Source organism: Crocuta crocuta, unplaced genomic scaffold, assembly GCF_008692635.1.
Source record: "Crocuta crocuta isolate KB4526 unplaced genomic scaffold, BGI_CrCroc_1.0 scaffold77, whole genome shotgun sequence".
In the NCBI taxonomy this organism is placed as follows: domain Eukaryota; kingdom Metazoa; phylum Chordata; class Mammalia; order Carnivora; family Hyaenidae; genus Crocuta; species Crocuta crocuta.
The window spans coordinates 3,126,833-3,143,715 of NW_027532172.1; positions in this window are offsets into that span (position 1 = coordinate 3,126,833).

Genomic DNA, 16,883 nt, shown 5'->3' on the forward strand with positions numbered 1-16,883 from the left:
CTCTGGAAAGAGAGCTCTGGAGACCGACATCTTCACAGTCTCATTCAAGCATGAAAGTGTCAGCTCCCCCAAGGGAGGAAGCCAGTTCTGCTTTACTGATTTGGATGTGCCCGGTGCCCAAAACAGGGCTTGGTACCTAGTCAGCGCTCAGCAAATAGTTGGGGAATGAATGGACCCGTCAAGCCAATGAAGGCACGATTGCCCCGCCAACACAACCAGCTGAGCCTGGGACGCTTCTGGAAACCGGGACCCTGAAAGATGAATGCACAGTTCATTTTGAAAAGGGGCGGGGCCCCCCGGCTTCCAGAATGAGGCCACTGTGGCTCCCGCCAGGTGTCTGGCAGCAACCCTGGCCTTGTGGGATTGGCCAGTGTCTGGTGAGCCAGGACTTTATGTGGTTTGAACAGAGGGTGGGGGGAACATCTGTCTGAACCAGGCAGTTTCTCTGGCTTTGCTTTCCAGGCGATTGAGCAAGTTAACAAAAGCGGAGATTCTTTTGGGGCCGCAGACGGCCCTGACTGTCCCTGCAATGCCAACTACTGTGTCAGGGGAGAAAACCATCCAGGCACAGTTTTGGGCAGAAGACCCTTTGTGAGCTGTGAGACAGAGGAGCTCGCTGTGGTCCTGGGCTGAGATGGCTGTTTGGGGAAGGGGTGGGGGGGAGGTGGGGGCATGACTTTGCCAGCCAAGTAATTTGCCAGAGGGTAACCACGTGGTCCAATTTCAGTCCTAGGATGAGTCAGACAAAGAAGGAAAATCCTGCAGGAGCGGGTAGTTGGGCTGCTGGGGACAGACGGGGGCTGAGTGATCTCAGGTCTGTGTGACTCAGGCACCTGCTAGCAGGCGGCGAGCCAGCACTTTGATGCTCACCCCCGAGTTACCTGAAGCCCAGGGATAGATAATTCTCTCACCTCCCCAGCCAGGCCCCCTCCGAGGTCAAAGGAAATGCCAGGTGGCAAAAAGAGAGGAAGGTGGACCTGGACACGGTGCTCTCTTCTCCCTTCTTAAAGCTTGTGAAAGTGGATCCCTGTAAGTCACTTGCCTGCAGGGCAAAGAAAGGCACCCTGCCCTTCCTCGGAGAGCACCGCCCTCGGATATGACCCATACCGGCGTCAAGCCCTTGCCTGCCAGCCTTGCTTCTTTCTCTTTTACGTTTCCGCTTGGAGTTTTGGAAGGGAATGGCCTTTCTAATGCTTTCAGGAATCTTCTTCCCCTCGGAGCGGGAATTGAGTCATATAATCATTGAGCTGGAGGTCTTGGAGCGCATCTGGTTGTCCCCTCCCGCTGGATGGAGTCTCAGAGAGAGGATGTGACACAAGTCAAGCACCCAGCACGTGACCTTCGGGGCAGAAGCCGGATGGCCATCCAGGAGCGCATGAATTCTCCTTCCTAAATAATCCTGGTCCAACCGTGTGGGCTCCTCAGGCTGGCCAGCCTCCTGCCCTCTGCCTGCATCACCATGCTGCCACCTGCCCCCGACACTCCGCCCTTGGGACCTTGGCTCCCACCCCTGCTGCTCTGCAGCAACTTTTCTCCCCAGAATGGCCAAAGCCCCTCCTCTTGGTCTGGGGACTGGAGGATGGCTTTAGAAGGAGGTGGGGGTGGGGAAGGGTTGTGGGCTGAGGCTCTGAGGGTCTGGCTGCCTCATCCAGGACTAGTTTGGGAGCTCCGAGAGGCTGAGACTGGGCTGAGCAGGGAGGACAGACAAAGGCAGGGCTGACCAAACAACATGGAAGCCGCCGGCCGCCGCCCTGGCCAGCAGTGCCCTCCCACCACACAGCCGCCTGGTGGGCTACGGATCTAGTCCATATGCACGTCCCTGGGAAGCCTCTTCTGCCCTGTCCCATGCACACATGGGCTCGGCCCCTCTTTGATGTGTGAGTGGTTTTGAGTCTTTCCTTATTCTTCACGCCTCGGCAGGGTTGAGTGCAGAAAGCCGAGGGTTCTGCAGACTGTCTCCCAACTGGGTTCGTCTGACGACCGCCCTCATGATTAGACCGGGGATGCGGGATTTTGGTCAGAACACCACAGAGGTGGAGCCCCGTGGGGAGGGGGGTGGCATCCACACGGCATCACTGGTGGTGTTCCCCTTCATCGCCTGGCCACACGATGTCTCCAGGCTTCTCCACCGTAAAGTTACTATCTTCTCCTTTCTCTGCTCCGTTCCTTGAAAGGAAATCACTAAGTCCATGATAGGTCTTTTAAATCGATTTTAGTCAGTAGGTTCCCTTATCTTTCTTGGGTTTTTATTCTAAACACTTATTTAAAAAATTTTTTTTTACATTTATTTATTTTTGAGAGAGAGTATGAGCAGGGGAGGGACAGAGAGAGGGAGTTGCAGAATTCGAAGCAGGCTCCATGCTCTGAGCTGTCAGCACAGAGCCTGATGCGGGGCTTGAACCCACGAACTGCAAGATCATGACCTGAGTTGCGGTTGGCCTCTTAACCTACTGAGCCACCCAGACGCCCCTCTCAACACTTACTTTTGAAGAAACCAAGTCTTTGTGCCATAGTATTTCTCAGGTCCTAACATGTTCCTTTGCTTTTGATAGTTGCTGTCACTGGTTATGTGGATTGAGGGACTTGATCTGATTCACGGCTCATTTTCTCAGCAGGACCACCTCACAGGCTGGGACGGGGACTTCTGTCAGAAGGTACCAGTTGTCACCTTTTTGTGACGTCAGTGGCTGTGAGTGCCCAGCATGTTACCTCTGTTCTAATGCCTTCTGATTCTCAGCACTCACCTTAACAAGGCAAGGTGTTTCCTAAATGAAGACAGCTCATTTTTCGCCCCCGTCACCCATAGTAGACTCCAGCAAATCGAAGACACCGCCCATGGCAAGAAACACCATTATTTTAGGCACGACCAAGGAAAGAAACACCGCAAGCTAATTTACAATACCTTGCTCCTTACCACTTGGAACTTCTCCGTGGCCAGTACAATGCCAAGGTCGAGTTAGCATTTTCCTGTTTCACTAACCCAGAGGATTATTCTTTCCAGGTCGAATCGCATTTGCAAGGAGTTCGGTCAAGGTCAGTGGACACCTCTGACAGCTGCATGTGTGATGTGCTAACTGCAGAGTCTGCCGCAGGTTGTCTGTCACTCCTGCAGTCATTGTTACATTCTGTTGACCATTCCACTGGCCTTGTAGGTGTGAGTTCTGCTCCCCATTTGCACACTTCTTTTATTTATTTATTTATTTATTTATTATTTAATTTTTTTTAAAAGTTTGTTTATTTATTGAGAGAGAGAGAGCGCCTGTGTGAGTGTGCACGTGTGGAGGAGGGGCAGAGAGAGAAAGAGAGAGAATCCCAAGCAGGCTCCACACTGCAGTGCAGAGCTCCTCCGTTTGCACACTTCTTAGTGACAAAACAGCCTAATCTATTTCTGTTGCTTCTAGGTACATTTCTTCTTTTTCTTTTTTTCAAAAAAATTTTTTTAATGTTTATTTATTTCTGAGAGAGAGAGAGAGAGAGACAGAGAGAGACAGAGAGAGAGAGAGAGTATGAGCCGGGGAGGGGCAGAGAGAAAGAGGGAATCACAGAATCTGAAAGAGGCTCCAGGGCCTGAGCTGTCAGCACAGAGCCCAATGCGGGGCTCGAACTCATGAACTGGGGGATCATGACCTGAGCCAAAGTCGGACGCTTAACCGACTGAGCCACTCAGGTGCCCCTACGTATATTGCTTAAGACCCACAGCACTTCATTCTAGCTTTGCAAGAACATGGGGAATTGTAATGACACGTATTTACTACTCCACTATTTAATTTGTTCCCCACTGCCCTATTTCCATGCCTTTCTGCGGCCACACCAACTTTTAATTTCTGTACTGAATCATGGTGCTATCTTTTAGAAGTTATTAACATTTTTTTAAATGTTTATTTATTTTTGAGAGAGAGAGAGTGTGAGCAGGGGAAGGGCAGAGAGAGAGACACAGATTTCGAAGCAGGCTCCAGGCTCTGAGCTGTCAGCACAAAGCCTGACGCAGGGCTCAAACTCACAAACCACAAGATCATGACCTGAGCCGAAGTTGGATGCTTAACTGACTGAGCCACCCAGGTGCCCAAGATGTTATCTTAAATGGTAAGTAAACTCCAACCAGCCATGCCTGTCATTCATCTGAAGGTGACACAACACGAACAGTTACAGCCAAGTGTACGGTCACGGCCATGCCAAGGCCACTGGTGGACAACGGGATATCCCTCAGCTTCAGAGACACAGAAATTTTAAAAATTTGTGTCTTGGAATCAGTAAAATGCAGAGTTCTGGCCATGTGTCTGGAATGAATCTCCTTTCATTTATCTGGGTAGCCTCCTCACAGAACTTAGCTCAGTGCTTATGATGATTTCAAAAATATTTATCAGAAGAATGAAGCCAACAATCAATCAACATATATTTATGAAGCGTTTACTGGGGAACGAGGCTCGTCACAATAAATATTTGGAAACCCGAACTGGTTCCCTTTCTCAGCATGTTAACTTGCTTGTCCTCATTCTCACCACATCCCTGAGGCTGCTCACGGCCACGCTGGAGCCTCCCACAGCAGGCCGGGTGGTCTCCCTCCCTTTTCCATTTGAATAATACATACCACCAGCTGCCCACCTGAGATGATCTACAAGAGTCCTGATTTTATTTAAAAAAAAAAATTTTTTATAGTTTATTTATTTTTGAGACAGAGAGAGACAGAGCATGAGTGGGGGATGGGCAGAGAGAGAGGGAGACAGAGAATCTAAAGCGGGCTCCAGGCTCTGAGCTGTCCGCACAGAGCCTGACGTGGGGCTCGAACCCATGAACCTCGAGATCATGACCTGAGCCGAAGCTGGACGCTCAACCGACTGAGCCACCCAGGTGCCCCAAGAGTCCTGATTTTAAAACGTTCCCGTTTTCAGGGCGCCTGAATGGATTTTTGGATCAGAAGATGTGGTCATGGTAGTTACAACTCTCTGGTTCTTTTTCCCGCATGGACTTCTGATAGCTCAGGAGATGTGCCTGAGCCATAAAAGATCCACGCTAGGAGCACCTGGGTGTCTCAGTCAGCTGAGCGTCCTACTTTGGCTCAGGTCATGATCTCACGGTTTGTGATTTCGAGCCCTACATCAGGCTCTCTGCTATCAGTGCAAGCCTGCTTCAGATCCTGTCCCCTTCTCTTTGTCCTTTCCCTACTCTCTCTCCCTCAAAATTAATAAAACATTAAATAAAAACAAAGATCTACTCCAAGAGTGTGTGATTTCCAGCTATATGCAAACAGCCCTATTTCTTTTCCTTCCCACAGGGCAAATAATCATCTCCTTGGATTCATTCCTTCCTGCCTTCTTTCTTTTTATTATTAGATCTAATGTTTTAGAACAGTTTTCAGTTTACAAAAAAATTGAGCTGATAGTACAGAGAATTCCCATACATCCCCCTACCTTCAGCACCCCCTCCCATTTCCCCTGTTGATATCTTACATGATTCTGGTATATTTCTCACAGTTAAGGAGCCAATATTAGTATATTATTATTATTATTATTATTAACTAATGTTTGTATTTGGAGTTCCTTAGGTTTTTTTTAAAAATATTTTTATTTATTTCTAGGAGAGAGAGAGAGAGACAGCGTGAGCAGGGAAGGGTCAGAGAGAGAGGGAGACACAGAATCTGAAGCAGGCTCCAGGCTCTGAGCTGGCAGTCAGCACAGAGCCCGACGCGGGGCTCCAACTCACGAACTGTGAGATCATGACCTAAGCGAAAGTCGGATGCTTAACCAACTAAGCCACCCAGGCGCCCTTAGGTTTGTTTTTTTTTAAATATAGCTTATTGTCAAGTTAGTTTCCATATAACCTCAGTGCTCATTCCAACAAGTGCCCTCCTCCATGCCCATCACTCATTTTGCCCTGTCCCCGACCCCCCATCAACCCTCAGTTTGTTCTCAGTATTTACGAGTCTCTTGTGGTTTGTCTCCCTCCCTTTCTTTATCTATTTTTTTCTGCTTCCCCTCCCCTATGGTCCTCTGTTAAGTTTCTCCTGCTCCACATATGAGTGAAAACATATGGTGTCTGTCTTTCTCTGCCTGACTTATTTCGCTCAGCATAACATCCTTGAGTTCCATCCACATAGCTACACATGGCCAGATTTCATTCTTTCTCACTGCCATGTAGTATTCCATGGTATAGATGAACCACATCTTCTTGATCCATTCGTCAGTTGATGGACATTTAGGCTCTTTCCATGATTTGGCTATTGTTGAAAGTGCTACTATGAACATTGGGGTACATGTGCCCCTATGCAGCAGCACTGCCATATCTCTTGGGTAAATTCCTACTGAGTTCCTTAGTTTTTAACCTAATATCCCTTTTCTGCTCCAGGATCCCCTTCAGGACACCTCATTGCAATTCTCAGGTCTCCTCAGACTCCTCTTGGCTGTGTAATTCCTTTCACTTTCTTTTTTTGTTTTTAGTTTTATTTATTTATTTTTAAGAGAGAGAGAGAGAGTGCACACGCGAGCAGGGAAGGGGCAGAGAGAGAGGGAGAGAGAATACCAAGGAAGTTCCCAGGCTGTCAGTGCAGAGCCTTATGCTGGGCTCAATCCCACAAACCATCAGATGATGACCTGAGCCGAAATCAAGAGTCAGACGCTTAACTGACTGAGCCATCCAGGCGCCCTACTTTCCTGGTTTTGGATGACCTTGATGGTTTTGAGGAGTACTGGTCAGGTGTACCGTAAGGTGCCCCTCTACTGGGATTTATTTGATTCTCCCCCCCCTCAGGATTAGACCGGCTTTGTGAGTTTTGGGGAGGAAGATCACAGAGGTGTTAAAGGATCTAAATGATCCACATGACCTAGCACTGTTAATATTCATCTTGACTGCCTGGCTGAGGTGGTGTTCGTCAGGTTTCCCCTCCCTGCCTCCGCCCTTCCCATGTACTGCTCCTTGGAACTGAGTCACTAGGCTCAGACCACCCTTAGGGAATGGGGAGTTATGCTCCCTCCCAGTTAGGGTGGAGCTTGGATTTCTTTTTCAGTGTCAGCCTCTTGTGTTTCTGTCCATCTTTTCTTCCTTCCGTGCCCTCCCAAAATCTTTTTTCTGACATCTTTCTTCCAACATATGTTTGATTTCTTTTTCTCTTTAGATATACTCCCAGATTTTAGGCTCAGTCCCCATATGCTCCTCTTTTCCTTAAGGCTGTATTTTTCTGAATTGACCCTACAGAACGTCTCTTCTCTGGGATGCTCTGATGGAAAGGGTTCTACGAATCAATGCATACAGAAACGAGCTCATTCCTTACCCCTCCATAGAGACTTCTGGCGCATGAGACACATTAAAAGCTCTGGCAAGGGGTCGCCTGGGTGGCTCAGTCGGTTAAGCATCCGACTTCAGCTCAGGTCATGATCTCACATTCATGGATTCGAACCCCGCATCAGGCTCTGTGCTGACAACTCAGAGCCTGGAGCCTGCTTCAGATTCTGTTTCCCTCTCTCTCTGTCCCTTACCTGCTCATGCTCTTTCCCTCTGTGTCTCAAAAGTAAATAAAACATTAAAAATTAAAAAAAAAATAACGAGCCGAGATTCACAGAGCACGTTGCTGCATCCTGCTCTGCTTCCCACACAATGACCGAAGCGAACATTCCTTTCTGTGATGAGAGAATGCTAAAGACGGCCAGTTATGCAGGGTCAGTCTATACAGAGGGAACACGTCCACAGGATGATGGTATTTAAGGGATTTCACAAAGCTTATATTCATTCTTTCTTTCCAGACCTTTCCAAATTCACTCTAATCCCTTAAAATATGTGCTTTATGGGCTATTAAATAAAAACCAGTAAGCTAATGGCTCTTTTGAGATACAGTTCATATACCATAGAGTATGAAATATAATTAACAAAAATGTAATTTAAAATGTGCGACTCTTTATAATGTCTTTTAAAAATGTACGACTCCATGTTCTCTTGTTTGTTTGTTGTCTGTTTTCACAAAGTTGTGCATCAATTACCACTATCTAATTCCAGGACGTTTTCATCCCTCTGTGGGCTGCTTTAGTTTTTATTTCCAGGGCATTTTCCAAACGATAAAATAAATGTGAAGAATCCAAGGCTAATTCCAAGGAAAGTGCAGGGGGTGGGGTGAGGGGAGAGGTGGCAAAAACAGGAAAGCATTTGGGAGGAAAATTCAGACAATCCTTAAAATGCCCAAAATGGAGCAGGGGAGGAGGGGGCAATCGGTGGTAGCGTTACTTTCTTCTGGGTGTGTTTATCTGATCGGGCCTTCCGGGTTTCCTGGGGTCGGCCATGATGGAAATGATTAATCTCGTGTTGGATTCGGTGAGGAGGGTCCCTAGAACAGGGGAGGTTCCGCTGCCCCTGACCGGTCAGAGCGTCTGCTGTCTGGGAAGCCCCCCAGAAGGACCGCCAGGGGAGGCTTGGTGAGATGAGCCTGAGTCCTGGGGTCAGGCAGGCCCGGGTCTGAATCCCAGGTCCACCAACGCCCTGCTGTGTGGCCCTAGACAAGTTACTTTACAGCTCTGAACTTCAGCTTCCTTGTATATAAAAGTGCTCATCGCAATGTCTGTTTTTCAGTGTTACGGTGAGGATTTGAGAGAATCATTACAGGGTAGAGACAGAACTCAGGGCCAGTGGGAACACGGCCGCCACTCTGGTACCTAGCGGCATAATAGTCAGCCATGGAGGAACCCAAAAAGGGGAGTGAGAGGCTGGAACAGGCGACGTAGGCAGCACTTGGGGAAACCAGGGGCTTTAGCCCAGATGAGAGCAGGTTTGGGGCCTGTGAGGGCTGGCTTTAGTGTCTGAAGGTGTCTGTTTTCTTGAGGCGAGTCTAGACTTCTTGTTTGTACCTCTACCGAGCAGAGCTCTGGGCTTGGTTTGGATGCAGTAGGAAGGAGGCTTTTAGCTTGGTTCAAGAAAGAGCTGTCTGTCAAGAAGGGTAATCAAGAATGGAGAGGGCCGTCTCCCAAGGACATGAAAAGTCTGCAACAGGCTCCTGAGGGCGTGCTGGATGCTTCTGACTCTGAACTGCAGAAACTCAGGAACACGACGGCCAGTTGGGGCAACTCCGGAGCAAGCTGGGAAGTGCACCGTGTTTCCTCGCTCTGGGTTCTCACCCTGGGCCCACTGGACCCCCCACCAGACTTGACCTCAGCCAGCAAGTGAAGGGAGAAAGCAAGAAAGTGATTCTCCTCCAGCCAGCCCAGCCTCTGAATGGAAGAGGCTGTCAAAATGGCAGCCAAAGAGTTGAAAGCAGTGGCTCTCGGGCCCCAGGAGACCGGTTGTCTTCAGGGTGCCTCCCGCGGTGTGTGCTGCGTTGGGCTGCTGTCCCCTCAGTCCCACCTCCTCCCTCTGTGACTCGGGACGGCTGCTTTATAACTCATCGCCCCCCGCCTTCTGTCCAATTGAATTGCTGCTCTGTCGTCAAAGATAATCCCGACAGATAAGACAAAGGACATCTCGAGAATATTGACTCTGTCCCTTCTTATCTTCCCTCTCAGGGCCTTAGCATTCTCAGTGGCTTTGTTCCGGAGCTTTGTTAAGGGTGTTGGAGAGGCTCCTTTCAGCAGGTGAGCTAACAGTGTCTGGTGCTGAGCTGTCCCCAAGGCCGGATGCTGGCAGGGCCCGGTCACCTGTTGCTGTGCTGGAGGGACAAGGGCTGGGCCTGGAGGCCTCTGGTCCCACCAGGAACAGTCCCCGCCTTTCTGAGCTGCTAAGAGATAGAAAGATATCCTGAGAGGCAGGTTGCCTTTAATGAGTATAACTTTAGGGGCGCCTGGGTGGCTCAGTCGGTTAAGCATCCGACTTCAGCTCCGGCCATTATCTGGCGGTTCGTGCGTTTGAGCATCGTGTCGGGCTCTGTACTGACAGCTGGGAGCCTGGAGCTGCTTCAGATTCTGTGTCTCCCTCTGTCTCTGCCCCTCTCCTGCTAGTCCTCTGTCTCTCAAAAATGAATAAATGTTAAAAAAAAATGAAAGAAGATACCTTTAACAAGCTCAGCCTAAATGAAATCTCCTTGAAGCTTCACCAGGAACTTTCTGGTTGTTCAAAAGATGGCCAGTGTCTCTTTTTCTCACTCCCTTCCCTCCCTATATGCCCCTCTTCTCTCCCCATCCCTGTCCCTTTCTTTGACTCTTTCCAGCTCATTTTGGTTATAACTTCTAAGGGCTCTGCATCTGGACCCACTGATGGGGCTGGGCAGGGGTGAGGGGTGACAGGGTGGGGTGGGGGTGGGGGTGTCAGCCATAAGGCAGCCCCGGGGACCCAGAAAACATTTGGGGAAACTGGCTTTGCTTTGTCCAACTATGCCTGTGTTATTCCCCAGGGGAGCCCCTCAGAAAGCACAGTCTTCTCCACGTGTAAAATAAAGCCACGATCTGGGGAACCTGTGGCCCCGCTTCTTGTGATCGTCGGCCGTGACCACGTAGCGCTTCGCTGCCTTCCTCGTCCTGAGCTCCACGTGTTAAAAAAATGTGCACTGTGTGTACATCTGGCTGCATCTTATTTTTATACAAATGATAGCATACTGTTCACCTGCTCTGTCCCTCGGGGTTTTTTCATTTCTTTCTTTCAGTGTTAACAAGGTTCTTGATTACCTTTCCGTGTCTGCACAGAGGAAGCATCATCAATCATTTGTAATGACTTGTGCATCAAGTGCACTTTCTGTTCTGGGGCCCTGCTGCCACCTGGCCCCAGGCCTGCACACTGTGACACTTGTGACCCCAGGCTGCTGCGTGAGTCGGAGTGGACCAGTAGTGGATGGCGACTTGAAGGTGGCAACAGGAGAGCTCAATGAAGGTGTTGACCTCAAAGGTGCAGTCGCAGCAAAGGGAACCCGCTAGGGAGTATGCTGTGGCCACGGCCAGCACCCTTTCATTTGCCCATTTTATCAGGTCACCAGGGGCCCTGGGACTTGCCCGAGGTCATACAGCAGGAGGGGAAGCCATCAGGATACTAGGTGTCCTGACTCCCAATCAGTGGTTTGCTTTGATTATCAAAAAAAATGAAATAAGGGGCGTCTGGGTGGCTCAGTCGGTTGGGTGTCTGACTTCGGCTCAGGTCATGATCTCATGGTTTGTGGGTTTGAGCTCCACATCAGGCTCTGTGCTGACAGCCAGCTCAGAACCTGGAGCCTGTTTCAGATTCTGTGTCTCCCTCTCTTTCTGACCCTCCCCTGCTCATGCTGTCTCTATCTCTCTCTCAAAAATAAATAAAACATTAAAGAAATTTTTTAAAAAATGAAATAAGACAAAACCACCCTTAGTTATTTAAATCCCATTTATGAGTCTAAAGAGTTTTGAATTAATCTTTTCCACAATCAAGACCAATTAGTGAACTCTTCCATTATGAGTTTCCATAATTTCTCTATTTGCTCAACTTACAAATTGCTTTTTTAAGCCATAACTTGTAAATTTATTCATAGAAGATGTTCTTAAAAGCAAAATTTTGGTATCAGTTTAAGTGTCCCAAATAGGATAATTGTCAAGAAAATGAGGATTTGTCTTCCCGGTGGGAAATGACGCATTTCTTAAACTAGGTATTGACCAAGAGTTTGCAAGAAATGGAAAATGCTTAGCTGTGATGCTGAAGGAAAATTACGATCTTCCATTTATTTATTGCATCACCACAATGAACTGTGAATTCACACACACACACACACACACGGGCACAGGGGCAAAACCCTAAAACTCACATAAAGAAAAATAAACACAGGAAAAGAATACGCCAACGTGGTACTTAATGGTTATCTTTAGATGGGGGGATGGGTGATTCTCATTTGCTCTATATTTTCATAACAATAACGGCACCGACTACAACAATCATAATTCAAAATAAAGTGACCGTTGGACAAGGGATGTTTATCCACAGCCTAGAAGATACCCACAACTTCTGATCAGTCATTTCTCTTCCGGGAATCTGGTCCAAGGAAGTCCTTTTTGCTTTCGGAAAAAGTTCTAGGCAGGACATTTACCACAGGCAGAAACCGGCAAACACCTGAATTGCCAAACGGTGACGTAACCGCATTACAGACGGTGTGGTTCAGCGGCTCGATGCCACTATGCATTCCTTAAGAAAGAAAACTATGACGAGAGTGCGCACCACAGCCTTAAATGGAAGACTCAGGGTTCACACCGAAATGGAAAGTAGGACTATAACAGGTTTTTTTAAAATGCTGTAGGTTTGGGGAAAAATAGACAAAGATGAGCAGAACGGGCTGGCACAGCGGGGAGGTGGGAGTGTGGGTGATTTCTTTTCTGGATTTTCCAACATTTTCTGTAGTGTGTGTATCTTGCTTTTATAACTTCTAAAGACGTACGAACTAGATGTTCATCTGGGAAGCTGGCTCTAAACCACCTACCCCCTAAGCCATGGTCCACGGGGAAGGCTGGACATTGGAGGTGGAGCAAGAGGGGAAGTGTTCACCCTGACAAGACCCCTGCAGTTAACCCGGGGGGCTGATTCCGCGCTGAGTAGGTAAAGAAATTGCTGGGCCCTACAGGGGTCTTGGCAGTGAATGGAGAGGTGAAGAGTGTAGAGCACACTGTTTTAAAAAAGTCAGTCACAGATGAGTTCCAGGGGCCAAACGTCAAATCCCTCCTACCCGCCAGGGAGAGGAGTGCTGCGAGTGTAGACAGCATCCAGGCAGCCAGAAGAGGGGAAGTGCCCAGAATAGGACCCCAGACACCTAGGTTCTTGGGGCTCATGCCGCCAACCCTTAACCAAGGATGCTGGGATTGGCCAGAGGGCTCTGAGGCCCCTTCCGACTCCCAGTGCATGTGATCTGCTCTGCCCTTTGCTCTTGAAATTCTCCTCCTCATCTCCCAACGCGAGTGCCTCCACCTCTGTGACGCCTCCCTCCGCTGCCCTGCCCGGGCTCTGTGTCCAACAGTTCGGAGCTTGAATCCCAGTCGGACTTGACTTGTTCCACTTGAAATCAAAGAGCATAAACATCTGACAGCGAAGCAGCATCTAGGCTGTTCCAGGCACTGTACTTTTTGGCTGCATGTTGTCAGGAGGCCGGTCAGTCTGTCCTCCCAGAACCGGGCTGTGGATTTGTGCCCCGGTTACCCATCACTGCAGAACGAACCGTCCCAGGGCCTAGAGGGGAAAACGCCCACCACTTTTCTTTTGCTCACCTTTATGGGGCCGGCTGGGTAGCCGGAAGGCTGGGGCAGGAGTTCTCTGAAAGCTCGCTCGCTCGCTTGGTCTCTTGCTCACACGGTGCATGGCTGATCCTGGCTGTTGGCTGAGACCCCAGCGGGGGCTGTGGGCTGAAATGTCTGGTGGGTGCCCGAGGCCTCTCGTGTGCATGTGTCTTAATGCCTCCAACATATTTGTCACTTCTTGGTCCTCTGTTCCTATTACACGATCTCGTCAATGTAATGGACTGGTGGTGTCCTGAGGGATACCCAGTGAGGCGGATCCCTTTGGAATCTATTTCAACGGAGGGTGGCGGAGGGAACGTGACCCTTGGGAGGGGGTCATCAGCGTGTGCTTCTGTTCAAGTGAATGTGAATTGTTCTGATAAGGATGGGGGAAAAAAAAGAAAATGCATTTGATAGAGTAATGGATGTATATCATGTCTTCTTTTTTTAAAGCAAATTTTATTTAAGTTTATTTATTTACTTTGAGAGAATCAGAGAGTGTGTGAGCAGGGTCAGGCAGAGAGAGAGAGAGGGAGACAGAGAGAGACTCACAAACAGGCTCCTCACTGTCAGTGCAGAGCCCGATGCAGGGCTCGATCTCATGAACCCTGAGATCATGACCTGAGCTGAAACCAAGAGTCAGATGCTTAACCGACTGAGCCACCCAGGTGCCCCTGCATACCATATATTCTTTTTAAAAAATTTTCTTAATGTTTATTTATTTTTGAAAGAGAGACAGAGCACAAGCGGGGAAGGGGCAGAGAGAGAGGGAGACACAGAATCCGAAGCAGGCTCCAGGCTCTGAACTGTCAGCATGGAGCCTGTTGTGGGGCTCGAACCCACAAACTGTGAGATCATGACCTGAGCTGAAGTTGGACCCTTAACCGACTCAGCCACCCAGGTGCCCCTGATGACTCATATATTCTTAATCTGCATTTGGCCACAGGAGTTGGGACTGCTATTTGGTTAAATTTGAGGAACTTCACTCTCATCTTCCAGGGTCCATTAGATTTTTGGAGGGGACCGCCATCTTTGTATCCTTTACCATGTGAGGAGTGGCCCCCGTCTGCCATTCTCTCAGGGATGTGATGTGAGAGGTGGGCACTTTCAGGGGCTTGCTTTGGCCTTTTCCTTCATGTTAGCTCCCACCCCACAGGGCAAGGAACCAGTGAGGGCTCTCACTCCCAAGTATATCCATTCACATCATTCACTTGGGAACCTGGGGAAGTGGTCACCAGTTCGGCAATGGTGATGGACCTCAGCGATCCACTGGGGTCAGGGATTCACTTGTTTCCTCAGACGCTGTTGTTAAGATTAAACAAGCTGATATAGGAGAGGACAATGTGTAACACACGGTAAGTCATGGGTATTACCTTTCACCCTGGAAACACCCACTCTGGGTTGGAATCCTGGCAAGGCCGTGAACCGAGTGCATATCCTTGGGCATGTGATGTCACCTCTCAGCTTCAGTTTCCCCTTCTGCAAAATGGGGATAACAACATCTGGTTTGCAGAGTTGCCGTAAAGTGTAATCATCAGGTCACCGTCCAAGATAAAAGTGCCTGGCGTAGTTCCACACACAGCTTCTCCTGAACGGAGGCTTTATATTCTCAAAAATTCTTCACGTGGAATGCCCAGGCTGCATGGAGTTCTCTGCCGGTGCACTGGTGCGGCTTTGGCGGAGCCCAGATCCCGTTTTCTGAGACTGTTCAGGTTGAGTCATCCAGGACTTGATTTTCCAGCTCACTGGGAAGGTCCCTCCTTCCAAAAGCAGTTCTTCTTCTGGCCTGCGTGTGCCTGAAATTTCACTATTAGAAAGTTATACCTTTGCCTCTTTTTCATCTCCTGGAAGCCACTGTTTGCCACTCGAATTTCCCATGTGTATGGCTCTTGCTTTATGCTTTCCCAAGCCATATAGGTCCTTCCCACAGCCTTGGGAGGTAAAGCAGAGATTTGCCCCCAGTCACTCAGCTGGAAAGGGAGGAGCTGGGGTTTGAAGGGAACACTGGCAGGGAAGGTTCCTGCCCCCCTCCCCCCACCCCTTCCCCGACTGGAGGCAGTCTGAGTTGCCCGTTGGTCTAACAAACCACTCCACAGCTCTGGGTGAGGTGCGAACGAGTCAGTTCTTGTCAATTACACTTAAACGTGAAGGACTTGCTCTGCGTCTCATGTGTCCAGCCTACGTCACATCCACCCTGGATCAACGCCTGGCCTGTAGGACTCTACGCCGAGAGCTGTGTGTAAACTGAAGAACTTAACCGGGGTCACATGGTTTTCAGCCACAGAGGTGGAACGGAACCCAGGCCACAGGGTTTCAAGAGCCTGATCCCAAGCCTTTAACTATGACGTCAAACTGCCCTCCGCCTAACAAACAACTGCCCAGGAGAGGTTTGCAGCGTGAGGAAGCGCGGGGAGGGCCCCTCTGGCCAGAGCAGCAGCCTTGCTGAGGCCCAGAGTGGGGAGGTGGCCGTGTGTGTTCAGAGTCACTGGAGGACGCGGTGAGAGAGAGGTCGTGGAGATGAGAGGGGTGGGTGGTGCCAGATCACCTGGGCAAACTCAGGGACGCAGAGAAGGCTCAGCAATTCCCCAGAGACTTTCCAGGGCCCATGGGGCTCAGCCTCCAGGCAGGAACGTGTCCCCGGGCAGTCAGGAGCTGGGATCTGTTGCTTCACAGGAAAGCACAATTCTCTGCCCCTCTAGGGCCTTCAGGGGCCCACTTCCTGGCCACCGCCATCACCAGCAGCCACATTTCACTCCTTGCTCCTGTGTGCAGGGAGCTGGCGGGGGATACTGCCTCTAACCTCTGCCAGGGCCTGAATTGCCTGGGACCCCCGGCACAACTGGGGGTGGGCTGCCCCTTCCTTGGGCCATATGTGGTCTCAGTGGCAGTTGTATCTGTGGGCCTGTGTTTCTTCTGGGTTAAAAAAAAAAAAGCAAATAAGTGGAAAACCTCCCAACCAGCCTGGATGGGGGCAGCGGGGGTGGCGATGGGGGGCTGCGGCCAGGAGTGTGGCTTTGAGGAACTGATCCAAGACAGAGAACCCTGGCACTTTCCTTTTCTGTGGTGCCTGGGCTGATCTCTCTCTCTCTCTCTCTCTTTTTTTTTCTTTTAACAATTTTATTTATTTTTGTGAGACACAGAGAGGCACGGAGTATGAGCGGGGGAGAGGCAGAGGGAGAGGGAGACACAGAATCTGAAGCAGGCTCCAGGCTCTGAGCTGTCAGCACAGAGTCCAAGCAGGGGCTCGAACCCACAAACTGTGAGGTCTTGACCTGAGCGAAAGTCGGACGCTTAACCGACTGAGCCACCCAGGCGTCCCTGGGCTGGTCTCTTAAACTCCGAAATGCCCGGTGTCTCCCGATGTGACGTGGCAGCCCCAAACGCTCCTGTTGACAGCCAGCTCTAAGGGTGGAGGGCACAGTGCAGCTCAGAAGCGTGTGTCCAATAAAGGTAACCCCTTGGCAGGATGCCTAGGAGGTACTGATCAGGGTGTTCTCACAGTTTCAGGTCAGGCTCTTCCAGAACTTGGGGTAAGGATTTGTGTGCCAACTAGGAAGGGAATGGAAACAGCAGGTGAGGGAAGAGGAAGGGGCTCCCCAAGGGGGAAAGCTCGGGTGAGGTGGCAGCCTTGGCCTGATCCTTTGGGGAGTCTGGGCTTGTTTCGCTTGGAGGTGAAGGAACTGATACCTGTCCTCCACATCAGTCACTGATTGGCCCTGATCAGGTGGCCGGGAGAGCAGGGGGTGGGGGATGGGGGGGTCG